Here is an 18,801-nt window from a genome sequence, read left to right on the forward strand (position 1 = left end):
CATTGTATATTCTTGCCTCCTTTGTCATAAATTAGGTGACCATATGTGTATGGGTTTATCTCTTGGCATTCTATCCTGTACCATTGATCTATATTTCTGTTTTTGTGCCAGTACCACACTGTCTTGATTACTGTAGCTTTGTGGTATTGTTTGAAGTCAGGGAGCCTGATTCCTCCAACTCCATTTTTCTTTCTCAAGATTGCTATGGCTATTCGGGGCCTTTTGTGTTTCCATACGAGTTGTAAAATTTTTTGTTCTAATTCTGTGAAGAATATCACTGGTAGTTTGATAGGGATTGCATTGAATCTGTAGATTGCTTTGGGTAGTATAATCATTTTCACAATGTTGATTCTTCCAACCCAAGAACATGGTGTATTTCTCCATCTGTTTATGTCATCTTTGATTTCTTTCATCAGTGTTTTATAGTTTTCTGAGTACAAGTCTTTTGCCTCCCTAGGCAGGTTTTTTCCTAGGTATTTCATTATGTTTGTTGCAATGGTAAATGGGATTGTTTCCTTAATTTCTCTTTCTCATTTTTCATTGTTGGTGTATAGGAATGCCAGAGATTTCTGTGCATTAATTTTGTTTCCTGCAACCTTACCAAATTTGTTGATTAGTTCTAGTAGTTTTCTGGTGGCATCTTTAGGATTTTCTATGTATAGTATCATGTCATTGGCAAACAGTGACAGTTTTACTTCTTCTTTTCCAATTTGTATTCCTTTTATTTCTTTTTCTTCTCTGATTGCCGTGGCTAGGACTTCCAAAACTATGTTGAATAAGAGTGGCAAGAGTAGACATCTTTGTCTTGTTCCTGATCTTAGTGGAAATGCTTTCAGTTTTTCACCATTGAGTATGATGCTTGCTGTGGGTTTGTCATATATGGCCTTTATTATGTTGAGGTATGTTCCCTCTATGCCCATTTTCTGGAGAGTTTTTATCGTAAAAGGGTGTTGAATTTTGTCAAAAGCTTTTTCTGTATCTATTGAGGCGATCATATGGTATTTATTCCTTAATTTGTTAATGTGGTGTATCACATTAATTGATTTGTGTATATCGAAGAATCCTTGCATCCCTGGGATAAATCTCACTTGATCATGGTGTATGATCCTTTTGATGTGCTGTTGGATTCTGTTTGCTCGTATTGTGTTCAGGATTTTTGCATCTATGTTCATCAGTGATACTGGTCTATAATTTTCTTTTTTGTAATATCTTTTTCTGGATTTGGTATCAGAGTGATGGTGACTTCATAGAATGAATTTGGGAGTGTTTTTCCCTCTGCAATTTTTTACAAGAGTTTGAGAAGGATTGGTGTTACCTCTTCTTTAAGTGTTTGATAGAATTCGCTTGTGAAGCCATCTGGTCCTGGACTTTTGTTTGTTGGAAAATATTTAATTATGGTTTCAATTTCATTACTTGTGATAGATCTGTTTATATTTTCTAATTCTTCCTGGTTCAGTCTTGGAAAATTGTACCTTTCCAAGAATTTTCCATTTCTTCATGGTTGTCCATCTTATTGGCATATAGTTGTTTGTAGTAGTCTCTTATAATCCTTAGTATTTCTGCGGTGTCAGTTGTGATTTCTCTTTTTTTATTTCTAAGTTAATTGACTTGCGTCCTCTCCCTTTTCTTCCTGATGAGTCTGGCTAATGGTTTATCAATTTTGTTTATCTTCTCAAAGAACCAGCTTTTAGTTTTATTGATCTTTGCTATTGTTTTCTTCATTTCTATTTCATATATTTCTGCTCTGATTTTTATGATGTGTTTCCTTCTACTGACTTTGGGTTTTCTTTGTTCTTCTTTCTCTAGTTATTTTAAATGTAGGGTTAGATTGTTTATTTGAGATTTTTCTTGTTTCTTGAGGTGAAATTAAATTGCTATAAACTTCCCTCTTAGAACTGCTTTTGCTGCGTCTCATAGGTTTTGGGTCGTCGTGTTTTCGTTGTCTTTTGTTTCTATGTATTTCTTTATTTCTTCTTTGATTTCTTCAGTGGTCTCTTGGTTATTTAGTAGTGCAGTGCTTAGCCTTCATATATTTGTGTTTTTCACCGTTCTTTTCCTGTAATTGATTTCCAATCTCATATTGTTCTGGTTAGAAAAGATGCTTTATATGATTTCAATTTTCTTAAATTTTCCAAGGCTTGATTTGTGACCCAAGATGTGATTTATCTTGGAGAATGTTCTGTGTGCACTTGAGAAGAAAGTGTATTCTGCTAATTTTGGGTGGAACATTCTATAAATATCAATTAAATCTATCTGGTATATTGTGTCATTTAAAGCTTGTGTTTCCTTATTTATTTCCTATTTTCTGTTTGGATGATCTGTCCATTGGTGTAAGTGGCTTGTTAAAGTCCCCTACTATTATTGTGTTACTGTCGATTTCTCCTTTCATGGTTGTTAACATTTGCCTTATGTATTGAGGTGCTCTTATGTGGGGTGCATAAACATTTTTAATTGTTATATCTTCTTCTTGGATTGATCCTTTGATCATTATGTAGTGTCCGTCCTTATCTCTTGTAACAGTCTTTATTTTAAAGTCTATTTTATTGATACGAGTATTGTTACTCCAGCTTTCTTTTGATTTCCATTTGCTTGGAATACCTTTTGCCATCCCTTCAACTTCAGTCTGTATATGTTCCTAGGTCTGAAGTGGGTCTCTTGTAGACAGCATATATATGGGTCTCGTTTTTGTATCCATTCAGCCAGTCTGTGTCTTTTGGTTGGGGCATTTAATCCATTTACATTCAAGGTTATTATCGATATGTATGTTCCTATTACCATTTTCTTAGTTATTTTGGGTTTGTTTTTGTGGGTCTTTTTCTCCTCTTGTGTTTCCCACCTAGAGAAGTTTCTTTAACATTTGTTGTAAATTTGCTTTGGTGGTGCTGAATTCTTTTAGCTTTTGCTTGTCTGAAAAATTTTTGATTTCTCCATTGAATCTGAATGAGATCCTTGCTGGGTAGAGTAATCTTGATTGTAGGTTTATCTCTTTCATCACTTTAAGTACATCCTGCCACTCTATTCTGGCCTGCAGAGTTTCTGCTGAAAAATCAGCTGATAACCTTATGTGGGTTCCTTTGTACGTTAATTTTTGTTTTTCCCTTGCTGCTTTTAATATTTTCTTTGAATTTAATTTTTTTTAGTTTGATTAATGTATGTCTTGGTGTGTTTTTCCTAGGGTTCATCCTGTATGGTACTCTCTGTGCTTCCTCCTGGACTTGGGTGATTATTTCCTTTCCCATGTTAGGATAGTTTTCGAGTATAATCTCTTCAAATATTTTCTCAGTCCCTTTCTTTTTCTCTTCTTCTGGGACCCCTATAATTCGAATGTTGGTGCATTTAGTGTTTTCCCAGAGGTCTCTGAGATTGTCTTCAGTTCTTTTCATTCTTTTTTCTTTATTCTGCTCCTCAGCAGTTATTTCCACCATTTTGTCTTCCAGCTCACTTATTCGTTCTTCTGCCTCAGTTATTCTGTTATTGATTCCTTCTTGTGTATTTTTCATTTCAGTTATTGTGTTGTTCATCTCTGTTTGTTTGTTCTTTAGTTCTTCTAGATCTTTTTTAAACATTTCTTGTATTTCCTTAATCTGTGCCTGCTATTTCTGAGATTCTGGATCATCTTTACTATCATTAATGTGAATTCTTTTCCAGGTAGGTTGCCTATTTCCTCTTCATTTATTTGGTCTTGTAGGTTTTTGCCTTGTTCCTTCATCTGTGACATATTTTTTTGCCCTCTCATTTTTTTTTTCTTTTTTTTAATGAGTGGGATTATGTTCCTGTCTTACTGGTTGTTTGGCCTGGCCTGAGGCTTCCAACACTGAAGTCTGTAGGCTGTTGGGTAGGGCTGGGTCTTGGTGCTGAGATGAAGACCTCTGTGAGACCTCACTCTGATGAATATTCCCTGCAGTCTGAGGTTCTCTGTTAGTCCAGTGGTTCCGACATGGAGCTCCCATCGTAGGAGCTTCGGCTTGACACCTGGCTTGTGAATCAAGATCCCGCAAGCCACGTGGGGTGACAAAAAAAAAAAAAGAGAGAACAATAACAAAGTAAAGTGCTTCCCTGGTTGTGCAGTGGTTAAGAATCCGCCTGCCAATGCGAGGGACACGGGTTCGAGCCCTGGTCTGGGAAGATCCCACATGCCACGGAGCACCTAAGCCCGTGCACCACAACTACTGAGCCTGCGCTCTAGAGCCTGTGAGCCACAACTACTGAAGCCCGAGTGCCTAGAGCCCGTGCTCCGCATCAAGAGAAGCCACCGCAATGAGAAACCTGTGCACCACAACGAAGAGTAGCCCCCGCTCACTGCAACTAGAGAAAAGCCCACACACAGCAATGAAGACCCAATGCCGCCAAAAATAAATAAATAAAATAAATTAATTAAAAAAAAATGACAAAGTAAAAATAAAATTAGACTAGGAAACTAACAGATATGTTAGAAATAATATAAAAATAAAAATATAGATGATTCAACAACTGGAAGTTATAACAGTACCATAATAGTAAAAAAGAGGAGGAGGGAAAAGGGAAAAAAAAAAAGGGGGGAAAGGCCTTCACTGTGGAGGGTGGGGCCTAAGCAAAGGAGAGGTTTGGGTGGTGGACGGAGCCTATGCTTAGGACCCACAGGGCTGGAAAAGCCCCTTGGGGCTGTGGGGGTAGGGGCTTAGGCTCAAGGAACAGAAGGGGCCCAGACCTGGTCTCAGAGGGCAGGGGACCTCACCTGGGAGCCCAGCAGCCTTCCTGGGCTCGAGCGGGTGGGGCAAACGCCCTCCTCTCCTCTCCTGCCCCTCCTGCCTACCTCTCCTGCCCCTCCTGCCTACCTCTCCTGATCTCCCTGGCCTCAGGGGCTCCAATTCTGTCTGGCCTCCACTCCTCCTCCCCTCTGTCCCCCCATCATGTCCCTCCCATCTCCTTGGGTGTCAGTGTTCTTCACCAGTGGCCGGCAGGCTCCCTCGTTGTGGGGAGATGCTAACTCGGGGTCTTCCCACACTGCCATCTTGACTCCACCCTCCTCAGTATAATTATTAATAACAATTCTCTTCACTCTGAAAATGTCCCATCAGGATGATAAATTATATGATCACCCCAAGAACAAAGTATATAGTTACTGGTATTTGTGCATGCAATCATTATTTTAGGTGTTTTAATGTTATTTGCTTCATCAATTTATGTTCAGAATTTATCTTAAAAATTTCTATATATTAACTTGAACTGAAATTTAATGTTTTTAGTTTAATTTTAATATTAATTTTTAACTTTGTTTTGATTAGGAGTTTATACTTATTTTTGTTAGTATATATTTAAGTGGAAATAATAATAGTACTTGCTGCCTAAGATTACTAGGAGGAATTAGCACAAGTGTTTGTGCATCCTCTAGGACAGTTTGTAAATTGTCTATGATGGTGAAATTTTTTAATCAGTGCAAATTCTGCATTAGCTGAACCTCACCTGTAAGTCATGCTGTTTCCGTGCCTGATTTTTGTGTCCAAAATTGCATTGTATCAAATGACATCTAATGTTATTTGACTTTCAGAGTGCTGGTAAAAATGTCTGACCCTTAAGGTGATATGTTCTAGTGTCAAAATAACACAAGTTATCCCATTTCTGCTCTTGTACTCATGTTGAATTTTTAGCCATTATTAAGAAAAAAATTATGTTTTGCAGTAAGCAATCAAGTCACATGGCATTTTAATACAAGAATTCTTTAAGTTGTTTAATAAACTGTGGCTTTAAACTGACAAGAAAAAAACATGGAATATTGGAGAAATGTGCTACTTTAGTTATTTTACGGTACTGAGAAAAGAATACTGGCAGAAGTTAATGTAGAAATGATGTTTCTTAAGAGATGGTCAATTTTCATTTCAATCTCATTTAAACATTTCACAGTAGTTCAAATAAAGAAAAGTTTCGGGAGAATAAATTTATCATGGCATTCCAGATTCAAAAGAATCAACTATATAGTATTCATGTGCGTGTATATGTGTTTACTATATTTTATCGTGGATAGATGTTGCTCAAAGGTTCTGTCTTTATATTTAATGACTTGAATCAATTCATTAGTAGTAAATGTTTAAAAAAATACATAAGAAATTATTTTTAAATGATTGTTTTAATGTTAATTTTTTTGGTATCCACTGTTAAGTAGAGTAGCCTATCAAAATAATGCTTTAGTGGTTTAAGTTCAAAAAAAAGCTATGATAACACTAATGTTGAATGAAATCCCATTATGCTCAAAATCGAAGTCAGTTTAATAATATCTATTTACAACTAAACCCATTAATGACAATTTAGCTTCAGAAAATGTTTAATATATCAATCTATTGTTGTTTTTTTTAAAAAATTTAATTTAAGTTTTATTTTTGGCTGCATTGGATCTTCCTTGCTGCGCATGGGCTTTCTCTAGTCGAATGGGAGCTTCTCTTGTTGCGGAGCACGGGCTCTAGGCGTGCGGGCTCAGTAGTTGTGGCACGTGGGCTCTAGAGTGCAGGCTCAGTGGTTGTGGTGCACGGGCTTAGTTGCTCTGCGGCATGTGGGATCTTCAGGGACCATGGATTGAACCCGTGTCCCCTGAACTGGCAGGTGGATTCTTATCCACTGCGCCGCCAGGGAAGTCCCCAATCTATTGTTTTTCACTTTAAATATTAATTTTAAAATTTGTTTTTGATTAGCCGTGTATAACTTATGTGGATGTATTTAAGTCTCATGTTGATGAAATTATTTGTCAACAAAAGGATTTAATATATATTATTTTCTTTGAAAAAATTTTATTATATTATGGATGTTTGATAAACTTCCCTGAAAGACATGAGATGGCCTCTTAATAGAACTGAAATATATGGATTACAGTAGGGACAATACAGTAGACAGTAGAGGCTTCCAGATGTAGGCCTTCCAATTTGAGTTTATGTTTTTTGGCTTCTTTTATTGTTATTTTTAGAGGGGTGGGCTCAATTCATATCATAAGATGTACTACACTTAAACCAGTTTCTATAGACTCAGGTGGCAATTTTTGGCTTGAATTAAAATGTCTCTAATTTACCAAGGATATTGTGTTTCTTTTAAAAAAGATGTCAATTGCTCCTTATATTTTGTGCTTCTAATCTTCAGGCTGATGGAGGCACTGTGTATTTTAAAGGTTAAGTGATTCTGGGTGTGATTACTAGGAAAGACATTATACCAATGGTCTATAATCTAAATGAATATCAACTTGCCGAAGTAAAGTTTAAGACGGGTATTTTACTTCCTTAAGTTCTGTTTGGTCATCTCTTTTATGTACATGCATTATACAATTGTCGTCATACAATATATATGATGTGGTAAAACAGAGACTTAGAGAACACTGTTCTCTGATAATTATTGCTTCTTTTAATTCAATATAGCCCCAGGTTACTGACTTGGAATGGGTTTAATGTATAGAATGCCAGTTTGAAGCTCTTTTAGTAAATGCTTAAAAGTTTTTTCATTGCTAGATATTGAATCTAAAATTTCTAAATTACTTCCTCTGTTGGGTTTAGAAGGTTGAACTAATTCTCTTAACTGTTGGAATACCATTTTGGTAAATGTTAGTGAAACTTCATAAGATACCTGGTGGTTATTAGATTCTTTATAACTGACAGTGACAATTTACATACTTAACATAACTTTAAATTTATGATATATGAATGAATATATAATAATTTGAACTAATAAAGTGATGTGAGTTTTACAAAATCCACAAAGATGATATCTAAGAATGTAATTAGTAAGCATGAGTATTGACTGGTAATTTATCATATTTTTTCCAATTATTACATTGTCCTTTGCTTGGACTTGAAAATAAAATTACAAAAAGCAAAAGAACTAGGAGTAGGACTGAAATTCTTGATCTGTCTGTGGGGCAGAAACTTCTTGCTGTCTGCTCAGTGTTTACTCTCTCCTTTTTCTTTACTAGTAGAACTCTGGTTGTGTGTCTAACAAAAGTTCAGATCTTCCCATATTCCTCTGCAGCTAGAGATGGATAAAGGCCTAAGGCAAAGATTACCAAACTTGCTTAGTCACTGAGCTCTTGGGCCTCAGTAATTTTTCCACACTGCCCTGAAGCCAAAAGAAACGCCTAACAGTTTTGTTAAGTGGTTCCATCCAAACAACTTAGTAAATATCTATGTTCTAACAAGGTAATACCTATTTGAAAAAATAATACATATAAATTAAAAGAAAAACTATTTTTATTCCGTTCTTGACCAACCAAGATTACATATTAATGAGGGGGCTTGTGCCTTGAATGCTACACAACTTTTCAAATTTTGGAATCAGATTGGACCCGGTTGTCTTCATTTCCTGTTCCACATTGATTTTCGTATGGTACTTATATTTTTTTAAACAATAGTATTGTCAGACTCCCAGCTTTTCAAAGATATGTCATTTCAGTATAGCATGATAAATGTTGAAACTGAATTTGCTCAAGTTAGTAGTTCACTCAGTGTCTGATAGATGTTGAATATTACTGTGCTTTCCTCAAAAATTTAAAATATCCTGTTATGCCCCAATGAATTTGTTATGACACCATGAAGTACTTTGGCACATGGTTTGGAAACTATGAGCGCAAGGAAAAATTGCTGAAAGGAACTTCAGGGAACATTTGGAAATAGGCCAAACTCAGCTGGCAGGTACCTTCTGCCCTCCATCCTCCTGCTTCTTCCTGCTTATAATGCAGATACAATGTCTCAAGATGGAATAGCCGTCATATAATCATGAGAATGAGACCCTAAAGATGACACAACAGTAAGTTAGAAGGAAAGTGAGTCCTAGATAATTCTTCTGTCAGCCCTATGGGTTCTGGATTGCTCACCAATGGACCTTTCGTTGCATAAGAACCACATTGTGGTACGGTTTCTGCTGAATGCAGCTGACTGCAATCTTAACTGACTTTATCTAAATTTTTAGCGAAGCATCAGGTACCAGACTGAACTTGAGGTTTCCATATATATGATTGCCATTTCAAAAGAACAATCAATATTTGAAAGAATAGAATTTATCTGAAGGCTAAGCAAATTTATTGAGGATGATGCTTTTAATATTCTCAAGGGAAGAAAATGCTCCAACTTTCCCAGTCTTGACAGTGAGTTGGCAAAACTGTGAGGTATTGCTGCAAGAAGATCTGAGTTTAGTAGTTGAGTTTAGGAATGTTTGTTTAGAAACATGCATGTTTAAAAGACAATCTGACTAACCCTATTAACAGCAACCTTTCCAAACTTTTTCTATGGAAGGCATGGCATTGCAAAGACATTGGGCTGTTGCCATTGAAATAAATAAAAATGCCTGTATCCATCCATTTGATATTAGCAATGCTGCTTGTCTTCAGTTTCACTTTATGTCCTCCTTCCATGCTCTCTTGCTGTCACCCAATATGAAAAGTCCAAGGACAAGTGCTCTTACTGTTATTTTAAAATGGAACTTTGAGTTTGACTTGCATATCGATTGAAAAAGAATACAATTCATTTACAGGCAACGGAGAATCTTTTTGGGACTGTGGGTGATAAAGGAAAAAGAATCAACTATTTCAAACACAAAAACTCTATTCACAGGTTATCAAACATTTAAACATTAAAGATGTGTGCAGAAGTTCTTAAATTCTTCCTTTTATGACCCTCAATTCCAAAAACCATTTTATATCCTTACCCCTTACCTGCCATTGTCACCTCTCTACTCCCTCTACCTTCAGTCCAGAGAAATAGATGCATATTATTTCATTTACAAGGAACAGGGAAGGAACTTTATTGTACATGTTCAGAAAGTTTTTTGTGTGTGTTGTGTCTTAACTACTTTCCTTTATTTAGACCCTTTTCTCTTTGTCATTGAGCTTAAATGGAGAGCAATAATCTTCAAAAATTAAGGAAGGAAATTAATACTTACTGATATCCACCATGCACCAAGTTCCAGAAAGTGCTTTCACATATATTATTTTACGTAAATTTCAGTTACTGCAGCATAAGAATGAGAATAGGCAAGGTGGTATGGTGGAAGGCTTGGAAGTCATCAGACTGGGTTTGTATCCCACCTTTTTCATTTAGTAGCTATTCGATCTTGCTCAGTACCTCAATGGAGGTACTATTTCCATGTTAAAGATAGATCGAGTCTCAGGAGGATTTAAGGTTTTAATTGTTTATTCTTTAATAGATGAGCCAAAATTTTTAGGAAAATCCCTCAACTGTCTGAAAGAACTCAAATACTTCATAGAAACCTGCAGCCTAACACCATCTTTTGTAGTACTAGTTTTCTGTTTTTGTAAGACTTCCAAATGAGCTTTAGAATTCTATTCTTACCATTGAGAGTTGAGACCACTTACATCCACATTACTAAACAATTAGGGGTGAGAACTGAGATTGCCTGTGTCAACATGCCTAAATATTTGTTTCAGGAAATTCTTACCCAGGAAGAGGTTGCTCACCTGGGCAAATAGCAAATGTATCAATAGCAGTTCACTTATGAAGATGTGTTTCATCTTCTTGTGAAGAAAGAGCACAATACACTCCTCATGTGCCCACCAATCCTAAACTACTATATCATGAACTTTGCCGAATCCAAATTAGTTTCCTGCCTTGAAAGACCAGCCTTAATCCACTTTATCCTAGACCCCCAAACTCTATAAATAGTATTCTGTCTTGTCCTCTTTTTTTTGAGACACTATTATGACTTTGTTGATGGTGATGTTCTCCCTTATTACAGTAGGTCTAAACAATTTAGCTTTGTTTTCTGGTGGTCTTTCGAGGAGTTGTCAGTCAACAACACCATTGATAACTCTGTGTTTTACACTCTATCGTTTGAAAAGTGCTGTGTAGTATAGAATTAACGTTACTCACAGAGAGATCTGGCCTTTGTTCTTGGGAGATACCTCTAAGCCCTGGGATTGATCTGCCTGATAAGAGTGTCTTTGTTTACCTGGGATCTTGGGCCACACTGTGTAATCTAACACTATGATTTATGGTATGGACTTTTGGCCAACAGTGTCAGCTCAACTTCCAGAGGGGCTGCAAACTTAGGGTCAGTCATGTGGGTGGTCAACCATGTCTATGTGCCTAAACCCCAATGAGGACTCTGAATACCAAGGCTTGGGTGAACTTCCCTGGTTGGCAATATTCCATGAATACTGTCACACATCATTGCCTGGAGAAGTTAGCACTGTCTACAACTCCACTGGGAGAGGACAGCTGGAAGTTTCAGATGTGGAACTATCTTGGACTCTGTCCTTTGTGCTTCTTCCCTTGGCTGATTTTAATTTGTATCCTTCTACTGTAAGAAACCATAACCATAAATGTAACAGCTTTTGGTGAATTCTCTGAATCTTTCTAGTAGATTATGGAACTTGAAGATGGTCTTGGGAACTTGCAGTTGGTGTCAAAAGTAAGTGTTGTTTTGGGGACTGCTGAATTTTGTGTTGGTGTCAAGATGATATTAGTTTTGGGGACTCCTGAACTTTGTAAGCAGGTGACTCAGTAGGAGTATAACACACTCCAGTTTTAAAAAGACCCTCAGGAATAATTCTAACACTTACCAAATTTCCTTCTTTTCTGTGGTAAGAGAAAAGAGTGGAGAAATGTTGAAGAGCAAGGTCATCTAGTTATAGCTTTACTCTCTTAGGATATAAATGAATACATTCTATTTATAGGCTGGAGAGTGTAGAAGAAATCATAATAAGATTATTACTCTACATGTTTCTGATTCCCCAATATTTCTATAAGGAATTTTTATTTCACTAATGAGGAAATTGCGGGCTCAGAGAAATGAAGTGCTTTTCCTAGACCCATGAAAATAATAAAGCCTTTACACCTAGGTTTTCTCATTAAAAATTCAGGGTGGTTTCTTTTAAATGTGTCATGTCTTATCCAAGTTACCCCCATAGAAACTGCAGGTGCACATATACTTTTGTGAAATAAGATTCTCTGATACACGTTGCTCAGCAACCTCAGCAGTATATCATTGTGGCACAAAAATGTTTGACGCATTCATATGTGTTTTCTTTTGGTAATTTCCCATTTTCCTCATCCTACTCAAGCAGGCAATCAATTTTGTAATTTTTCTACTGGACATTTTCTGGCCGTGTAGGAGTAGCAGTTGTATACCAGTCTTACTTCCTGGATTTTGTTTCCAAAAGCTTCAGCCCACTGAAAAGAATAGGGTCCAGTGAAAGAGAGCCTACAGAGAGGGATTTCCCACAGATTGCAAAGAATTTCCTTTTCTTCTGGGGATAGGAGGGAAAGATCTGTGGGTTTCATGTACCACAGAAATCTACTCCCTGTTCCCTGGTAATGAACCTCAGATGTGGAGGTCCTCAGAGGGAATGGCCACTAGGTACATCAGGGAAGCTGATTTTAGTCCAGGAAATCCTAACTTCATTAAAGACTTGGTACCCAGTGTGAACCACAGAAGTGAGAGAGTGAAGAATAGATCTGAAAGGTCCATGTGGGCTGGACTAATGGAAGACTAAGTGATATTCAGTATAAACAAATGATGACTAAAGTAGTCCACCCCCCAATATCCTAGTATTGACTAGGACCCCAAGACCTTAATTCAACCCTAAAGAGGCATCGCTAGAATGGCTGATGTCTGAATTTCATTCCAGCTTGGCAGAATGTAGGCTTGGGGTTAAAAATAAATAAATTTATACAAAAAAGTAAGGAATCATTTAAAAATTTCTTATACACCTAATGTTGTGAACTCAATTCACATATGCTCATCATTCCTTTTCTTCTGTTTCTAATAAGGCTTTATTTAGTATATCTCAGACCATTTGTTTACTTCAATTTTTGGTAAAAATTTAGATGCGTCTGTTAGGAACATACATTTCAAGATTTCTAACAAATTTAAATGCCTTTGTATTTTTTAAAAGACATTTTTTTTAGAGAAGTTTTAGGTTGACAGCAAAATTTGAAAAGAAAGTACAGAGATTTCTCATATACTTCCTGCCCCTAAACATGCACAGCCTCCCGCATTATCAACATTCCCCATCCCCCATAGTGGTACATTTCTTACAACTCATGATCCTACATTGACACATCATAATCACCCAAAGTTTACATTATGATTCACGCTTGGTGATGTACATTCTATGGGTTTGGACAAATGTATAATTACATGTATCCATCATTATGGTATCATACAGAATAATATTTTCACTGCCCTAAACATCGCCTGTACTTCACCCCTTAAGCCCCGATCTTTTTACTGTCTCCATAGCTTTGCCTTTTCCAGAATGTCATATAGTTGGAATCATATGTAGCATTTTCAGATTGGCCTCTTTCACTTAGTTATATACATTTAAGTTTCTTCCATGTTTTTTCATGGCTTATTAGCTCATTTCTTTTTTGCACTGAATAATATTCCACTGTCTGGATATACCACAGCTTATTTATCCATTCACCTACTGAAGGACATCTTGGTTGCTTCCACGTTTTGGCAGTTATGAATAAAGCTGCTATAAACATCTGTGTTCAGGTTTTGTGTGGACAGAAATTCATTTTCAATTCAATTCATTTGCACAAATACCTCCTTGCTTAGGTATTTTATTCTTTTTGATGTAGTTGTAAATGGAATTGTTTTCTTAATTTCTCTTTCTTATAGTTTGTTATTAGTGTATAGAAAAGCAACAGATTTTTGTATATTGATTTTGTATTCTGCAACTTTACCGAATAAATTTATTAATTCTAACAGGTTTTTTTTTGGTGGAGTTTTTAGTGTTTTCTCTGTATAATATCCATCATCTGCAAGTAGTGACAGTTTTACTTCTTCCTTTCCAATTTGGATGTCTTTTATTTTTTCTTGCTTAATTTCTCTGGCTATGACTTCCAGTACTATGTTGAATTAAGGGTGAGAGTCAGCCATCATTTTTTAAAATAAACTTTCTGTCCCTTTCTCCCTCTCATCTTTTTGGACTCCAGTGATACATAGATTGTTTTTCTTAATGGGGTCCTGTAAGTCCCAGGTTCAGTGGTTAGGGATCAGGGCAGACAACAGTGGTGGCCAGAGCCAGTGGTATACACACACTTAGCTGAGAGGGCCAGCTGCAAGTGCCTCAGTAGGGGTAGTGCTGGTTGCAAACACACAAATAATGGTGGGATCTAGTGCAAGCAGCAAAGGCTGGGGTCAAATGCAGGCACACTAGCAGTTGCAGTGGCCCTGGCTGTCAGTGTACACTACCGTGGGTGCTGAGTCTTGCTATGGGTGCATGGCAGTAAATACTGTTGATGGGAGTCAGGCTGGGACCATTCAGTTGCACAGCTCAGGGAGCTAGCTGCAAGTGAGCCCAGTGGTAGGAGGGAGCTAGCTGCAAGTGAACCCAGTGGTAAGAGAATGGGTCGAACTGGGGCTCACAAGGAGTTGTGAGGACTTTGGCTCTTGGTGAACACATCTGTGGCTGCAGGATCTTGAAGGCTGTTGACAGGCATCAGGTCAGCACCGTGCAAGTGCACAGCTTGAGAGCCTAGTTCCAAGTGTGCATACAGTGGTGGGGGTCAGAGTGGAGGTCGAGGCTGGTGTCTCGTACTCATGAAGCTGTAGAGGGCTTGTTTGGCTGCTGGTGTGGGTCCCGGGCTCTGGCAGGGGTAAGGTAGGGGAGGGATTGTTGAGGAGTTCAGGCAGCTGGCAAACATGAAGACTTGTAGGGTAAAAGCTGGTAGAGTCTGCAGGAGGTCCACAGGGTGTGTACTGGCCATTGATTTCTTCAGTGGTGTAACTGTTGGGGCCCTCTTCAGAACTGGCCGCTGGAAACCATGGTTGCTTCTACTGCATGGCTGATACTGGTAGTCCTGGCTCTTCTTCCTTGTTCTTAACCTTCTCTATACATCTCAGCTTTGTCTCTGGGTGGGGTGGGTGAAGCCAAAGCTGTTCCTTCATATAGTGCTCTGAAAGGCTGGGGAAGCTGGTCCCTTGTCTTGCTTTTCCTTTCCCAGGAAGGGAAATTCTTTCTAGTTGGGGAATTTCCTCTTGGCTCTGAGGAATGCTGGCTTGGGGAATGGGTTGATGCAGCAAAAATGAAGCTGTTCTTTCTTCCCTTTTTGTGTGGTTATTGTCAAGTTCCTTCTCTGTTGAAGTTTCTTAAGTGGACTTCAGAACTGTCGCAGAGCTGTTTTGTCCATGGATAGCTGTATAATTGTTGATCCTTGCGGAGGGACAGGGGTGAGGGTTTCCTACTTTGCCCTCTTGGTGACCTCACTCTTAAGTAATTTGTTTTTGTTTGCATCCAAATTACTCTCTATTGTTCCCAGTTTCTGTTTCTCTGATTCTGGGACTTCCAAGATGCTCAGTGGGAGAAATCTACCCATTGTTTTCTAGGCACTCTTCTCTTTTGCCTGTGTTGAATCTTAGGCTGATTCATCCAACTATCAATCCCTTACATCTCTAATATTCCTGAAATTCCTGAAATTCTGTGGTTGATTGAGGTGAATCCTTGCTGTGTATATATGTGTGTGTGGGTGCACGTGCGCACATGCATGTGTGTGTTTTATCTACAGATAGTAGATAACAGATAAAAATCTTTTTTACTTTTCTTTCCTTAATTTAATGATAGCTTAGAGGTGGAGGAAATAGTCCTAAGTGGCTTAATTCACTCAAGTATCTTCTTAAAACCACTAAATTGAATTTTGGTCAGGCGAATAGCATCTACAGGATTTAGAAGGTATATAAGTGCTGTGCTGTTCTCAAAGGATTTATTTTTCAATCTTTTAATGATTACTACTTCTTTGATCTACTTCCAAATTTCCTACATGCATCACATATATTTTAAGGTCATAAATTATCTGTATTACTTTAGCACTTTTATTTTGTAGCTTTAAGAAATAATTGTATCAAAATGTTTGGAAACAATTTTCTTGATGTAAACACAGCCTAAATTCTTCCCACTTGGGCTACTATTTAATGACTTGGATTTCAGCTAGATTGACTACACTTAAAAGAATGGCCTGTGTAGCCTCTAATGATCCATTGGTAACTTAAAAGTCAAATTAAAGTCCTACAAATCCAGTCATCTGTGACAGTGACTTTAATCACCTCTTGGAGGAATTTACTAGGAACCTAAATTTTTCTAGTTCAGAAAAGAACTTTCTTATATCAAATGGAAATCTCAGGTAAAATGTTTGATAGTGAAGAAGGAAAACTTAAGAATGTGTCATGTCTATGTTTTCTCATCAGAAATATGATGAGATATAGTTTTTTTCAATTAGTTTTTAAAGAAAGGATATTCATAAAATGACAAAAAGTAAATGAAATACAGTTTATTCATAATATAAAAGTTTCTTGATAAAAATGATTTTCCATTTTAACCCAAATGGTATGGAATGAGTACAATAAATGATAATACTAATATAAAATGTGTGTTGAATTTTCTCTTTTATTTTTAAATAAATGAGATTATTTATACACAAAGCAAAGCTATTATTAGTTATTAAAATGTAAACAAAAAGAACAAAGAGTGTTGCTCATCATCCCCTTGTACAAAAGGTTATGTCCCAACCCACCAACAGTGTGCCCTGAGGGGAATCCAGGATGGAAAAAACAGGATGAAGCATTCTGTGTTTTGGATATTTGGGTACCTAGATAATTAAATTGCATATCTAAGGAAAATTTCAATGACCCCAGATTTGTGCATACATAGAAAAGCACTAAAATCATTAACTTGAGATATCTGTTCTTTGTGAATAGCAGTAATCTTTTTATGTTTGACTACATGTATTTCACAGCCAAAAAATGTATATATATATATTGGCTTGTCCCCTACCTCTTCAGAGCTGTTCCTCAGAGCTGAGAGGCTGTTTCCCGAGCTGTAGTCCTCATTAAGGTCCCCACATAAAACTGAAACTCATTGAACTTACATTGTATGTTTTCTTTCAGTTGACAAGAACAAGAGCTAGTATTTACTGAGTGTTTATTATGTGCCAGGCCCTGTCCTAGGAGTTGTATAAATATTATCTGAGTTAATCCTCACAACATTTCTGTGAGGTAGGATTCATCATCATTCCAGTGTTAGGATAAAGAAGTGGAGACTTAGGGACTTCCCTGGCAGTCCAGTGGTTAAGACTTTGCCTTCCAATGCAGGGGGTGTGGGTTCGATCCCTGGTCGGGGAGCTAAGATCCCACATGCCTCGTGGCCAAAACACCAAAACATAAAAAACAGAAGCAATACTGTAACAAATTCAATAAAGACTTTAAAAAAAAAAAAAAGATAACATCCTAACTTATTTATTTATTTATTTATTTTTCTTTCTTAGAAGTCAGAATTACTGAGATATGATTTATACACAATAACATTCACTCTTTTAAGTATACAGTTCAATGATTTTTGACAAACACATACAGTTGTGTAACTATCACCACAATCAAGATACAGAACATTTCGATCATCCCAGAAAGTTCCCTTGTGTCCCTTTATAGTCAACCCATAGCCCTACTCCTAGACCTTACCACCAGTTATGTTTTACGTCCTATAGTTTTGTCTTTTCGAGTATCACAGAAATGGAATCAGATAGTATGTTTTGTTGTGAACATATATTTTCTTTTTTTTTTGGTTAAATACCAGGAGTGAGACAGCTGGGTTGTATGGTATAATGTTAATTGTACCAGGAATTCCCAAACTGTTTTCCAGTGTGGTTGTACCATTTTACATTCCCATCAGTACTGTGTGAGAATTCCAGTACTTGGGCTCAGGGCTTTGTTTTCAGCAATTCAAATAGGTGTGTAGTGGTATCTCATTTTTTTTTTTTAACATCTTTATTGGAGTATAATTGCTTTACAATGGTGTGTTAGTTTCTGCTTTATAACAAAGTGAATCAGCTATACATATACATATGTTCCCATATCTCTTCCCTCTTGCATCTCCCTCCCTCCCACCCTCCCTATCCCACCCCTCTAGGTGCTCACAAAGCACAGAGCTGATCTCCCTGTGCTATGCGGCTGCTTCCCACTAGCTATCTGTTTTACATTTGGTAGTGTATATATGTCCATGCCACTCTCTCACCCTGTCACATCTTACCCCTCCCCCTCCCCATATCCTCAAGTCCATTCTCTAGTAGGTCTGTGTCTTTATTCCCGTCTTGCCACTAGGTTCTTCATGACCTTTTTTTTTTTTTTCCTTAGATTCCATATATATGTGTTAGCATACTGTATTTGTTTTTCTCTTTCTGACTTACTTCACTCTGTATGACAGACCCTAACTCCATCCACCTCACTACAAATACCTCCATTTCATTTCTTTTTATGGCTGAGTAATATTCCATTGTATATATGTGCCACATCTTCTTTATCCATTCATCCGATGATGGACACTTAGGTTGCTTCCATGTCCTGGCTATTGTAAATAGAGCTGCAATGAACATTTTGGTACATGACTCTTTTTGAATTATGGTTTTCTCGGGGTATATGCCCAGTAGTGGGATTGCTGGGTCGTATGGTAGTTCTATTTTTAGTTTTTTAAGGAACCTCCATACTCTTCTCCATAGTGGCTGTATCAATTTACATTCCCACCAACAGTGCAAGAGGGTTCCCTTTTCTCCACACCCTCTCCAGCATTTATCGTTTCTAGATTTTTTGATGATGGCCATTCTGACCGGGGTGAGATGATATCTCATTGTAGTTTTGATTTGCATTTCTCTAATGATTAATGATGTTGAGCATTCTTTCATGTGTCTGTTGGCAGTCTGTATAACTTCTTTGGAGAAATGTCTATTTAGGTCTTCTGCCCATTTTTGGATTGGGTTGTTTGTTTTTTTGTTATTGAGCTGCATGAGCTGCTTGTATATCTTGGAGATTAATCCTTTGTCAGTTGCTTCATTTGCAAATATT

The sequence above is a fragment of the Balaenoptera borealis genome, assembly GCF_965194805.1.
Source record: "Balaenoptera borealis genome assembly, chromosome: 6".
Lineage (NCBI taxonomy): Eukaryota > Metazoa > Chordata > Mammalia > Artiodactyla > Balaenopteridae > Balaenoptera > Balaenoptera borealis.